This window comes from Amborella trichopoda, chromosome 9, assembly GCF_054954075.1.
Source record: "Amborella trichopoda isolate Santa Cruz 75 chromosome 9, AtrichopodaSantaCruz75HAP2 v2.0, whole genome shotgun sequence".
Lineage (NCBI taxonomy): Eukaryota > Viridiplantae > Streptophyta > Magnoliopsida > Amborellales > Amborellaceae > Amborella > Amborella trichopoda.
The window spans coordinates 10120441-10134792 of NC_142344.1; positions in this window are offsets into that span (position 1 = coordinate 10120441).

The window sequence follows — 14352 nt, forward strand, 5'->3', positions numbered from 1 at the left end:
TGGCAATGGCCTGAATATTTATTGGGAAAAGTTTACATGAGGTTGCAACCTTAAAATGTAGAATCACATATGCACTTTAAAAATCTGTGGGAAATATTGTTTTAATGTTAAGAAAGCCTCTAATCAATCATCTCGACATCAAAATCTATCAATACCAAAAAAAAAAAATTTTGAATCTCGAAAATAGTACATCTTACAACACATTATCTAGATCGTCCATTTTCAAGATTTTTATATATTTATAAATTTACTTGATTTTAACCATATTTAGAATTTAAAATTTTCTAATTAGATATAAAAATAGATTTTAAAATAATACTAAGAATATTTTACAACAAAATTACATGTTATGATTAAATTTCAAGGTGCACCTTAATTAGATTGTTTAAGGTTGCAACCTTATAGAAACCGCACCCATATTTATTTTTATCTCTAATTATAAAAATTAAAGCTTAAAAATTAGTGCACATGGAGTATAAAGAATTGAAAATTTTGAAAATTGACCGTCCAGAATATGTATTACAAAATGCACTATATCCAAGATTTGAAATCCTTTTTTCTCGTGTCTATAGATCTTGAGGTGGAGGTGATCGATTTGAAGAATTTTAAACATCAAAAGAACCTCTTCTAGTAAATTTTTGAGGTGTGTATTAATTTAATTATTTAGGAGATTGTATACAATAAGACCATTTACCTTTGATACAAGGCGATCACAATTCCTTAAATAGCTTGGATGTGTCACAAAGTTCGATAAATTTTTTTTTAAAGTGTGAACTTCATCAATAGAATAATTGCAGCCACCAATTGTACATCCAATGGTCAAGATTAATTTGACCACTTTGTATCAAAGGTACATTGTCTCATTTTATATTTTCCTATTATTTAGGGATTCACCTTTCTATAAACTTTGTTCATTTATTGAAATGACAAGTCATCTCTCACTAAGCCGATAGCTTTGAGAAAGGGGCAAGGGCTTGGGTCGCGGTAAAAGCACCTCTATGCCCTAGTCACTACATTGTGGTATTCATTCATACCTATACTTCCCCACTAACACCTTAAAAAAAACTAACTCCTAAACTATTTCAACCAGTGTTTTAAAAAACGCCGAGTTGAACCGGACTCGCCCGGTTCGACTAGGAAATCGTAAAAAGTGGATCGTATCGGCTGAAAAATCGGAAATCGTCCGGTTCTAGAGAGAATCGGACGATTCTGTACAGTGACTCGCCGATTCACTGTACGGAATAGGCGAGTCCAGAATGGAAATTTTTTTTTTTTTTTGTTTTTTTTGTAATCCATGATAGATTTTTTTGTAATACTTGATCGATTTTTTTGTAATCCATGATCGAATTGTTTTTGTTTTTTTGTAATCCATGATCGAATTTTTTGTAATCCATGATCGAAATGTTTATTTTTTTTTCTTGTAATCCATGATCGAATTTTTTGTTTTTTTTTTTTTTTTGTAACCCATGATAGAATTTTTTGTAATCCATGATCGAATGTTTTGTAATACATGATCGAAATGTTTGTTTTTTTTTTGTAATCCATGATCGAAATGTTTTTTTTTTTTTTTTTGTAATCCATGATTGAATTTTTTGTTTTTTGCTTTTTTTGTAACCCATGATAGAGTTTTTTGTAATCCATGATTGAATTTTTTGTAATCTATGATCGAATTGTTTTTTTCTTTTTTTGTAATCCACGGTTAAATTTTTTGTTTTTTTTTGTTTGTTTTTTTTTGTAATCCATGATCGAATTTTATGTAATCCATGATCGAATTTTATGTAATCCATGATCGAATTTTATGTAATCCATGATCGAATTTTTTGTAATCCATGATTGAATTTTTTGAAAATTTGTGATTTTTTTTTTTTAATCCATGATCGAATTTTTTTTTGTAATCCATGATAGAATTTTTGGAAAATTTGTGATTTTTTTGTTTTAATCCATGATCGAATTTTTTTTTGTAATCCATGATAGAATTTTTGGAAAATTTGTGATTTTTTTTTTTTAATCCATGATCGAATTTTTTTTGTAATCCATGATAGAATTTTTTGAAAATTTGAGATTTTTTTTTTTAATCCACGATCGATTTTTTTGAAAATTTGTTATTTTTTTTTCTTAATCCATATTATTCAAAGAGAAAATGAAAGAGATGATGATTCTGAGGCCACCCTATCCCAGCCATATTATTCACATATCGAGTCCCAACAGCAACAGTGTAGGGATGAGCATGACAGTGCAAGTGAGCATGAAGGATGGACAATCTTCGGGGATTTTAGATTGGGAACACAACAAAACACTAACACTCAGGGATTTGGGAATAGTCAGACGCCTGCTAATATCGATGATTCGTTTTTAGATCGAATCAATGAATTGTTAAACGAATTCAATCAATGGCACCAGCGTGACCAAGAAGAACAATAACGTCGTCTATCATTTTATTTTTAGATCATATGTTACTAATTTTATGCTTTATTGTAGTCCATGTATGCCGATATACTTATTCCATGATAATTATATGTGTATCCTTTTGTGTGATGTAAATTAAATGCTGAATGGCGGTTCATGCAGGGAAAGAACATATCAATATTCACATATTCATTCAAAAACATGAAAATTCTTAATGGAGTACCCTCATTTCTTATTGAATTCCTAAAAAACAATATTTATAATGAATTTTAATAATTTTTTCGGATTTTTTTTAAGCTTTATTATGACCGATTCACCAGATTCCCGATCTGGATCGCCGATTCGTCGATCCGGATCGGTTTTTTGGAATCTCGATCCCGGTCACCGATCCGTTTTTTAAACCATTGGGGTGCAACTATAAAAAATATTAACAATAATATTTCGACAAAAAATAATGACCAAAATATCCCTTAAAACTTTCAGGGGTATTTTGGTCATTTTATTTTATTGAAAAAAAATTATATTTTTCGTTAGTGCGAGTTTAATAAAGGAATGGTCGTCCAAAATTTGGTGTTAAAACAGTTTATAGAAAAAAATTAAAAATAAAATAGTGTAGAGATGTGACATTGTGATTGGAGCAATCTTAACCTTTCATTAAAAAATAGACGGTTGGATAAGGGAAGGATAGAACTTCTATATTGTAAGGAGAACATAGAAAGCTTTCCCTTGAACAAATGGGTAGGGGCTGACTTCCCTACTAAATTATAAAAAAAAAAAGAATGAGGGGAAGAAGAAGAAAGAGATCCTACTAACTTATCAAAAAAAAAAAAAAAAGAAGAGGGGAAGAAGAAGAAAGAGGTCCAGAGCTTTATTAAGGCCACAGTAAACGTACAATATGTATATCATATGCCATTTTGAAAAGGTTAAGTGGTTTCTGTGTTTGGGGATGTAAAACTACATTTGGGTCCCTGGGCCATCCCAAGTCCATCTTCGAGATGCATATAGTATTGTGGTCTCTTAAAAACAAACAAAATTGATGGTTTAGACTTTTTTCAATTTTTTTAAATTTTTTAAATTTATTCCATATTCACATCCTCTATGTTAGAGATTACATATACCTAAAAAGTTAGGTCCAAAATCCATCTAAAAAGGAAAAAAGTTTGTATAGAGCCGAGGCTCTTAACAATCAAATTAGAAGGCACCTCAAAAATTTCACTAGAAGAGGTTCTTTTGATGCTCAAATATCCTCAAATTGATCATCTCGACATCAAGATGCATGGACATGAGAAAAAAATGGATTTCAAGTTTTCAAAATAGTGCATCTTGTAATGCATTTTTTGACCATCAATTTTCAAGATTTTCAAAATTTTCAAAATTTCTTAGATTTGCTCGTTCTACACTATTTTTTAAGCTTTAAATTTTTAATTAGAAATGAAAATATATTTTAAGGTTATCACAAAGATTTTCAGTATTGAAACGACATTTCTCGATGTTGTTTGAAGGTGCGATCTACTAGCCTTAGCTTTATACAAACCACACCCTCTGAAAAATGGATCACACAATGTGGGGACGCATATCTAAATTTTCAACAAGGTGATATGTTTCTTTAATGAAAATTAGAGAATGACATTATTATAGTGCAATATTAAGAGTATTAAAGAAGGTAAGGCCCAGGTATTAATATTTTCATATATAAATATTAAATTAAGGGTGTGGTTTGTATAGAGCTGAGGCTCTAAACAATCAAATTAGAGCCTAACTTCAAATAGTGTTGAGAAATATGGTTTTAATACTCAAAATTATTGTGATAGCCTTAAAATATATTTTCATATTTATTTATAAAGTTTAAAGCTTAAAAGATCGTGTAGATCGATAGATCTATGAAAACTTGAAAATCTTGAAAATTGACAGTAAAAAAATATGTTACAAAATGCACTATTTTCAAAACTTGAAATCTATTTTTTTTCTCATGTCCATGTATCTTGATGTCGAGATGATCAATTTGAAGATATTTGGGCATCAAAACAACCTCTTCTAGTGAAATTTTTGTAGTAAGCTCTATTTTGATTGTTTAGAGCCTCCGCTCTATACAAACTCTTCCCTTAAATTAATATGTAATTCCCTTAAATTAATATGTAAGTTATAATACATAATTATATATGACGAAAGTTTTGAAAGTTTTGAAAGTTTTTGAAAGTTATGCTATGATTGTATATTCATAGCAAACTAATACAATTATGATTATAATTTACTATTTTATTACAATTTCTTAATAGTATATTATTGGAATTCTTATTTCATTATATATATTATGTTTATTACATCATTATAAAAATACTTTATAACAACAATAATTAGTTATAAATAATTATTATAACTAAATTTAACTACAGTATAACTAAATTTAACTACGGTAATGCAATTCACACTATAACTATAATTATATAATTACAATATTAATCAGAATAATTTTATTTTATTAGTAATATTTAACAGTTAAATTAAAGTATACACGTAATGTTTCGCTCTCCCCTAAGATCTAGTAATTTATTGATAACAGATGTACGTTTTATCTAGTTTCATTTTCTTTTATTATTATCTTTTAGAAAACGAAAAGAAAAAAACTTGGTATATGAAATGCTTTTTTTGTAATATTGTATTAAAATTGATGTTATGATATTACAATATTCTACAATTATTACAATAATGATATTATTACATAGTTATAATATTCATATTTAACATTTATTATTGTTGTTGTTATTATTATTATTATTTATGTTTGAAATATTTATAATGAAATATGACTATTTAAATATTTATTTAAATAGATGTTTATTATGAAATACATCATCATTATCATCATTTATATTAGTAATTATATATTATAATACCATAATATAATATAATATAATAATATTATACTATAATAAGATCATATAGTATTATTAATATAATATTACACGTTATTATTTATTGTATTAATAATATTATAAGTGGAATATATTCCGTTGGTCATATGTTAGTCGTAACTTAATATTTTCATTTAAAAATTGCATATTTAATAAAAATGGGTTAATATGCATTAGAATATATTTTACTTTACTTTTCTATATTTTTAATAATATGTATTCCGCACCTAATATATTCTTTCCCAAAATCTCTAGAAGTACGTATATTTTCTCAATTTTTTTCTTTTTTTTTTTGTTTTTAGAGATTAGATTTTGTCGAACTTATTCTAAAATATCTCTCAATATAAAAAGGGTGCGGTTTGTATAGAGCCGAGGTTCTAAACAATCAAACTAAAGCTCACTTTCAAATAGCACTGAGAAAAGTGGTTTCAATACTGAAAATCTTTGTCATAGCCTTAAGATATATTTTCATCTTTAATTATAAAATTTGAAACTTCAAAAACAGTGTAAATCATGCATATCTATAAAAACTTGAAAATCTTGAAAATTGACTGTAAAAAAATGCGTTACAAGATGCACGATTTCCTAAACTTGAAATCCATTTTTTCTCATGTCCATGAATATTGATATTGAGATGATCAATTTGGGGATATTTGGACATCAAAACAAATCTTCTAGTGAAATTTTTGGCAGGATCAAATTTGATTGTTTAGAGCCTAGGCTCTATATAAACGTTTTCCATATAAGAAAGATAGGATTTAAAAAATAATAATCAAAAGATACCCTACATCATGCCCTACACTTCTCTATTTTGAAGGTGACATGCCCTACATCCTCTCTAAAGATAGGATCCTTTTTATTTTTGTGACATAGGTCCACCTTTTAACTTCGGCTTAATTAGATAGTATAGATACATACGAGGTATTACATTGTCAGATCCTAACGACTGAGCATATAAAGTAGGGACTGTATTTGGCATGAGTAAGGAATAGGATGCTCAAACCCAACATCATTCTCTATCTATCCAAAGACAATGGTTGATAACTTGTCTGACCACTTTATAGTTTTTTCTTTTCGTTTTTTTGTTATCAACTCTTAATATTCCCCCCACCCCCCCCCCCCCCCCCCCCTAAAAAAAAAAAAAAACTCTTAACCCCATGGCCCATAAAACTATGACACGGACAATGAATGTTAGTAAGAATAACTAAAGGAAAAATATCTCCATATTCCCTACTTTTAAGTTTCGTTTTTTGATAAATCCAAGGTTTCAAAAGATATCTTACAAATCCATGACTACTTTAAACCTATTTTTAAACGTAAATAAATATGAGAAAGACATGCTCTTTTTAAACTCAATCATTTCTCTCTCTTCACTTATATACCCGAAACTTATCTATTTCTCTCTCTTTCTGTGTTTCACTATCTATCTCCTCTCGTGTTTCTCAAAACACCTCTCTCTCTCCTCCTGATAACTTCTCACCTCTATGAAATCCAACCCAATCCTTTCTATCTCTTCACTTATATACCTTAAGATAAGTGAAATATTTACCAATTACCACCAGAGAGAGAGAGGGAGAGAGGTGTTGAAATCTTTCTCTCTTAATTCAGATGATAATTGGGTTTTTTTCCACAAGTCTCCCTCTCTATTGGCAAATGAGAACTGGGTTAGAGAGAGAGAGGTGTTGGCAAATCTAGGAATTGTGGGAATTGGGTTTTCTTTGCACCAAAGAGAACGACTGGGGCGTCTCTCTGTATATTGTGTATTTGAGAGGAGAGTGAGAGGGGGGAGAGACGGGAAACATTGAGCGAAAGAGAAAGACTAGGGCATCTGTATGTATACTGTGTATTGCATTTGAGAGGAGGAGAGAGAAAAGGGGAGAGAGATGGGAAACATAGAGAGAGAATGAGAGGAGAGAGAGAAGGGGAAAGAGAGAGATGGGAAACATGGAGAGAGAATAAGAGGAGAGAGAGAAAGGGGAACAGAAGGAGAGAGAGTGAGGGGAGAAAAACGGGAAAGACAGAGAAAAGGGATGTGGGGAGGGGAGAGATGGGAAACATGCAGAGAGAGAACGGGAGGAGAGAGAGTAGAAAAGACTGGAGTGTCTCTCTGTATACTGTATATTTGGAAGGAAAGAGAGATGGGAAACATAAAGAGCGAGAACGGGAGGAGAGAGATGAAAAACATGGAGAGAGAAATGGAAAGAGAACGAGAAGAGAGATAAGAAATATGGAGAGAGAGAAGCGAGGAGCAAGAGTGAGGGGAGAGAGAGAACGGAAGGAGAGAGGGGAGAGAGATGGGAAAGACGGAGAGAGAAAAGGGTGCGGGGAGAAAGAGAAAGATAGAAGTTTGGGAGGATAGCTTTTAGAAAAGGCATGTCTTTTTAGATTTGTTTGGCTTAAAAAAACATGTTTAAATTAGCTCAGGGAGTTAGAAGAAATAAAATCTACAATTTTTTTGCCTTAAGATATATTTTAAAACATTCGATCTATTATGAAATAAAACCTAAAACTAGGGGGTATGGAGATATTTTCCCATAACTAAATACTAGCATGATGTGTATGCTAGTAAGAATACCCTAATATCATATTTGTATAATATTCTTGGAAATTAATCATAGTTCTTTGTAACAAGAGAAATTCGTCTGTATATCTATTTAAAAATTATATTTATAAAAACTTCCTTAATTTTTGTATGTATATATGCATGTCTACTTTGTCTGTCATTTTTTTTAATTCTAATTTTACCTTTTACTCTCTCTCTATCTTTTTTGTTTTTTTTTTTTATATTAACATTTTACTAACTTCTAAGAAGAAAACCAAGAGATACATGTCAATTAGGTAAAGTTAGTGATCACCAACGAATCATGGTGAACACTATTTTTAGCAAGAGAATCTGCCTCAATACTGGACTCCCTGAAAGTGTGGTGCAACACAACTGATTGAGACACTATAGATTCTCTAATCTCCATGAAGATTGACGTTAACCTCCAAAGGAACTACCAACAAACTTCATAGTAAAATCACCTGACGTGGTTAAATCCCAAATATTGTGATCTTCCATAGAAAGAGAATAATGTAATTGGTTTTGCATTAACATGAGATTTTGGAATTCATCAATAAACTTGTCGTTCATCCTTCTATATCTACAAAGAATATACCATGCACCATGAGAATCATTCTCCCCTTTTTTCTCTTTGACTGTGCCTAGGGGATTACAAACCTTTGAGAAGACCTCAGGGAAGAGGTAGCGCAAAGAAAAACCCCTCAGCCATTTACCGTACCAAAATAACGTATTTTCCCCATTCCCCACTACCTTACGATGTTGTTGAAGATCAATAGACATGCAATAATCAATCCCTTTCCAAGCAAAAGATAAAGATGATTTATTCCTTATGCTTTTGATTAGGCCATTCATCTCATTAACACCATATTTTTCTTTGAGGACAACACACCATAAAGACTGGTTATTTTCATGACATCTCTCCACCACCATTTTGTGAGAAAACATGACATTCGTAATTTTAAGTTTCCTAATACCTAAGCCTCCTTCTGTAATAGTTGCACAACATTGACCCCATTTAACAAGATGTAGCTTCCTGGAATTGTCAAAGCTCCCCCACAAGAATGCTCTCATGATGCTTTCCAACCTTTCCAGTCATTCGAAGCAAAGACATATATAACTACCTTTCCATACATTTGAAGCAAAGACATATATTAAACAAGTAAATTGGAGAAGGTGGATTTAATTAGCATTGCTCTCTCCCAACTAGAGAAAGGCATTTAGACTTCCATAAGTCTTATTTCATATTGAATCTTTCAACCATAGGTTCCTAGATGGAACGAGGAGGATGGCCATCTATTAAATGAATTCCCAAATATTTACAAGACAAACTCTCCACACCACCACCTAATACTCACACCCTACTCCAATAAGAAAGGTCTTTGATGGATTAACCGTAAGGTTTGTCGCCAGCTCCATGCATTTCAAAAAAATCCAAAGATAAATGTATCATCAATGTATTGCAAATGAGATACCGATAAGTCATTGGTACTAATCTGAAATCTAGATATAGGTCGCCAATCCACCACACACATGAGCTTAACACTGAAGCTTTTAGCTATAATAATGTAAATAAAAGGCAACAACGGGTCTTCTTGCTTTAATCCTCTTGAGGTATTAAAAAAACCACATGCTTTCCCATTAAATAAAATCTAAAAATGCATGGTAGAAAGACAACCTAACATCTATAGTCTCCATCTTGACCGAAAACCTATTCTGCCCATTATCTTATATAACACCTGCCAATTGACTTTATCATAGGCATTCTCGAAATCCAGCTTACAAATGAGACCTAGTCTGTGTTCTTTGGATCTAGACTCCTGAAGGATACTATCCATAATTTGCTTATATTTGATGAATGCTGATTGAGGGCTTTCTATAACTATGTGGAACACCTATCGTAGCCTGTTTGCTAACACTTTTGCTATAATTTTATACAAACTACTCGACAGACTAATGGCCCTAATATCTTTAACTTGTTCAATCATTATTTCTTTGGGAATGAGAGCAATAAAGGTAGAACTCATTGCCACTTTGATCTTTCCTCTATCATGAAATTCCTCCAATAGTGCAATCAAATCATCCTTTAGAAGATAAGGTTTGAAATAATACCAAAGGATAACTATCCTTTATCTCTACCCAGACCGAAGACAACATCCTTTATTTCCTTCATCTCAAATCTTCTTTCCAACTATATAGCAGACTCCTCTACTAACTTGGCAAAAGGCACCGAGTCAAAGGGGAGATTGAACAAGTTTTCAGCATTGAAAGCTGAAGAAAAATGTTCAATAATAGCCTTTTCTACCTCATTCATATCATTAAAGTCAACCCCTTTAAATTTAAGACTTTGAATAGAATTGGATCTCTTCCTATCATTGGCTATAATATGAAAGAATATTATATTCCGATCACCCTCTTTCAACCATTTCTCATGATCTCTGTCTCTAATGAATTTCTTCTATTCTCAGAAGGTCATGTATAATTTTAACCTTGACTTTGACATTGAATGTTCGAAGTGTAGACAAGACCCTGAAATTTTGGCTAAGGGAATTCCTATAAACCTATAACCCTGAACCTTGAGGACCACACTAGCCTAGTGAAACATATTGCATCATACTCAAAGTCCATAATCTACAAATTCAAGCCTATCATCTAAATTTGATCAAGAAAATGTTTGGTCTTATCTAAAACAACACAGAAATCTCAGAAAACTGTAGATCACATGACTTAAATTTCCTCAGAATTGAATCAGATTGCCACCGGATTGAACTAGACAGTCTCTAATTTCATCTAGAGATGAGCCGAGCTCAGTGATGCGGGGTGCCTCACTAGGCCCAGTGGGCTCAACAACATGATACACATCACTAAGAGCTTCGGGTGTCCAAAACTTTCTAGAAATTTTAAGACATGGTTTGGGGCATTCTGTTGGCTTTCTATAACTTTATGGAAGCAATTTTGACTATGGATTTGACCCAATCAAAAGCATTAGAGGCCTAATCTATTGGACTTCGGATTCTAAATTTAAATATAGGAATCCTAATCTCAATTAGGGTAGTACCCAATACGCTAGTCTCCCATACTTCGTATCCTAAAATCATAGAAAATCCCTAAAAAATCTTAGGCAAATCCCTAGGAATTAGACAACAAAAACATAAAAAATCCTAAGAAAATCCTCGGATATTACAATAAATCTCCTTAGGCTAGACAAAAAATAGGTTTTGAAACCCTAATTCCCTATAAACCAAATTCTTCGTATGTTTTAAAACCTAAATTCAAAAACCTAGGAAAACATTACCTAGTACCAATTCAAGCCAATTTTTTGAGGAAAAATAGAAAATGATGATGCGTAAAGCTACCCGTACTCTTGATACAGGCCCCAACTCCGAGTATTTCATGTAAGTTTCTTTTCCTTTTATCTTATAGTTTAACTTTTTGTTAATTCTTAATCCTTTACATTATTCACTTTCCTTCCTATTTTTTAGTTTCTTTATTTTGATTTTGCGCTATTTCAAGCTGGCATTGCCGACCATTCTTCAATAAAGCTGGTTTTCTAAATTGGATTTGTTTTTAAACCATAATAGTTCTACTAAAATTTAGTAGCTTAGTTGAAAGCATGAATCAGAAAGAGTTGCATTCGAAATTCTCCCAGATTTTGGTTGTAAACACGAAGTCACGAATAATTTTGGATTTTGATATCTGTTGTCTTTTTTTCTTTAAGACATTTTTAGGAAAAGGCCGAAATCACTTTCGAAATTGAAATCTTAGGTCACTCTTGACTTCAGATTTTTAATATCCGAAGTTGCTTTGCAATTGAGAGTTTCATTCAACTTCGGATATTCAAAATTTGAAGTCACTAAATTACAATACAACTTCGGATATTCAAAATCTGAAGTCAAGAGTGACTTTGGATTTTCAGTAAAAGAATTCGAGAAATACCTTTTTTTTAAAAAAGATGACTAGTAACTTTGGATTTCCAATCTCCAAAATGAGGGTAAAATTGGAAAAAAAAAGAGAAAGATGGACAAAAGGTATATGCACCTAATACAAAAAAAATTGAGGAGATCTTCTTCTCACAATTCTTAAATGGGATATTTATCCGATACATTAAACTCAATAATTAACATTAAGAATGAGAGTGTATGTTGTACCATATGCCATACACCACTTGTGTATAATGTACTTAATTTAAAATAGGTTTCATGACCTATTTCAACATTTTAAAAAAAATATAGGGTGGCATATTTCAACATTTATAGAAAATATAGGGTGAATATTCTCAAGCTAGATTTCCAAAAAATAATTGAATCAATGGAAATAAAAAGGTAATTATCGTTAATATACCTATGTTTTAATAAAATTAGAAAAAAAATACCCAACTTTTCCAAACCTCGCTTACACCCTTTTTCTTAATTTTTTTTTTTTTTTTTGATGAATATACCCTTCACGGTAGTCTTTTTACCGTAAATAACATTACGGTAATTTAAATACCGTAATGTATATTACAATAATTTAAATACCGTAATATATAAAAAAGTTTATACGGTAATTTATATGCCGTAATTCTTAGGATATTTAATACGATAATTTAAATACCGTAAAGGACATTAGGATACACCGTAATATATAAATACACTCTTCACACCATTCTTATTACCGTAATTGGTTGAAAAGCTTCAAACCGAAGCTAATATCAAGCCTACCCATCTCCTCATGCGCTAAGCACTGTAACTGGTTTCTCAATGATTTTTTTAGATGATGAGATTTCCCCTCCACAGAGGTTTTTCTCCATGTGAAATCCAAGGGATTTTAATATGAGATCGCTCTCTCTCTCTCTCTCTCTCTAATAAACATATTGAATTTGCCATTTTTGGGTGGCATTCTGAAAATGGTCAATCGCAGGGTTTTGTTGAGTTACAGAGGTGTGAGGGGGAAGAGAGTGGAGCATTGGTTGGGAGAGAGAGAAGGGAGGAGCAGAGGAGAGTGCGATGATTGCGTTGGGCATTTTGAATCAGTTGTAAGATAAATATTTTTTGTATGCAACTAGTGAGAGAAAGATGGATTATCTGCAACTGATGAGTAATTGAGATAAGAGAAAGGGGGGCAAGAGGGAGACAGATGTTTAGAGAGAGACTGTGATTTGAAGAGATGCGTTTTGTTAGATTTATGGAGGAGGGAGAGAGAGATTGCGAAGCCCCCGGTTTTGAAGATGAAGCGAGTCTTCCTATTGTAATTTTCATGGATGAGGCCTATGTGTTTTTCTATCTAGGTGAGTGAAATATTACAGTATATAAATTATCGTATGGACTTTTCTACACATTACGGTATTTAAATTACCATAATGTACATTACGGTATTTAGATTACCGTAATGTACATTACAATATTTAAATTACCGTAATGTTCTTTATAGTAAAAACACTACCGTAAAGGATATTTTCGTCCAAAAAAAATCAATAATTGAGAAAAAACGTGTAGGCGAGGTTTTGAAAAGTTGGAGGTTTTTTTTTCGATTTTATTAAAATATAGGTATATTAGCGATAATTACCCAAATAAAAAAGGTGAAATATCATTAAAATGGTGAAACTGCTTAAGGATACATTGAGGTAGTTAAATCAACTAATTTATCAAAATGGTTGTTTTAATTCTAGGTTTCAAATCATGAGAAGCAGATAAACTTTGACCTATGATACAAGTTAAGAAAATTACAATAATGCCCGCTATTGATTTTGAGTTTCAAACCATATTTTCATTAACAAAGGCACATTCCGAATTTATAGCTTGAAACAAGAAGGGGCATTTATGGTATTTATGTTATGTACTTTGGGCCATTCAATTCGGGTCAAAATTTCCAACATACCTATTTGCTCAATTTTCATACTGAGAACCATGGTATTTTGGGATTTTATAGATATATAATTAATTAAAAAACAGCATTAAAGGGTCACAATTCAAGACATCTCAATTCATATTAGATGGGTAAGGTTTGTATAAGGGGTCAACTTTATATTATTCATTACACGAACATCTCAAAATTATATTGAAAGATGCAGTTTTTGTACTAGAAAAACTTGCAATGGCACGAAAATCTATTGTCATTTCTAATAATAAAATTTAAAGCTAAAAAAATGATGCATATCGAGCAGATCTATATACGATGATTTTTTTAAAAAACTGGATAAGTTTAGATAATATGTTACAAAATGCTAATATTTTCAGGACATAAAAACCTCTATTATATATTTATTTAATTTTTTCCATATCTATACATCTTAAGGTTGAGATGATCAATTTAAAGATTTTTTTAGCTTCACAACAACCTTTTCCAATAGGTTTTTGTGATGTGCTTTTTCAATAATAAAAGTTTGATACTTTAAAAAACACTTTTTACAAATTAAAATATTTACGTTTTAATGTTTATTTTACTGGGGCACTCTCTCAAAAATATATTAAAAATGCCTCTATTACTTATTTTTAC